The sequence below is a fragment of the Orycteropus afer genome, unplaced genomic scaffold (genome assembly GCF_000298275.1).
Source record: "Orycteropus afer afer isolate SDZICR_OR568_19922 unplaced genomic scaffold, OryAfe1.0 scaffold00009, whole genome shotgun sequence".
NCBI lineage: Eukaryota > Metazoa > Chordata > Mammalia > Tubulidentata > Orycteropodidae > Orycteropus > Orycteropus afer.
Window position 1 is genome coordinate 19,002,404 of NW_006921596.1, and position 506 is coordinate 19,002,909.

Genomic DNA, 506 nt, shown 5'->3' on the forward strand with positions numbered 1-506 from the left:
AAAAACAGTTGCAGCAGTATATTGACAGAGAGCTTCCAGAAATGCAAGCTGGATTCAGAAGAGGATGTGGAATGAGGGATATCATTGCTGATGTCTGTTGAATCTTAGCTGAAAGCAAAGAATACCAGAAAGATATTTACTTATGTTTTATTGACTATACAAAAGGATTCGATTGTGTGGATCATAACAAATGATGGATAACATTGAGAAGAATGGGAATTCCAGAACACTTAATTGTACTCATGAGGAACCTATACATAGACCAGGAAGCTATTGTTAGAACAGAACATGGTTTAAAATCAAGAAGGGAATGCATCGAGGTTGTATCCTTTCACCATACATATTCAATCTGTATGCTGAGCAAATAATCCAAGAAGGTGAATTATATGAAGAAGAATGTGGCATTAAGATTGAAGGAAGGTTCATTAACAACCTGTGATACACAGATGACACAACTTTGCTTGCTGGAAGTGAGGATGACTTGAGGCACTTACTGATGAAGATTA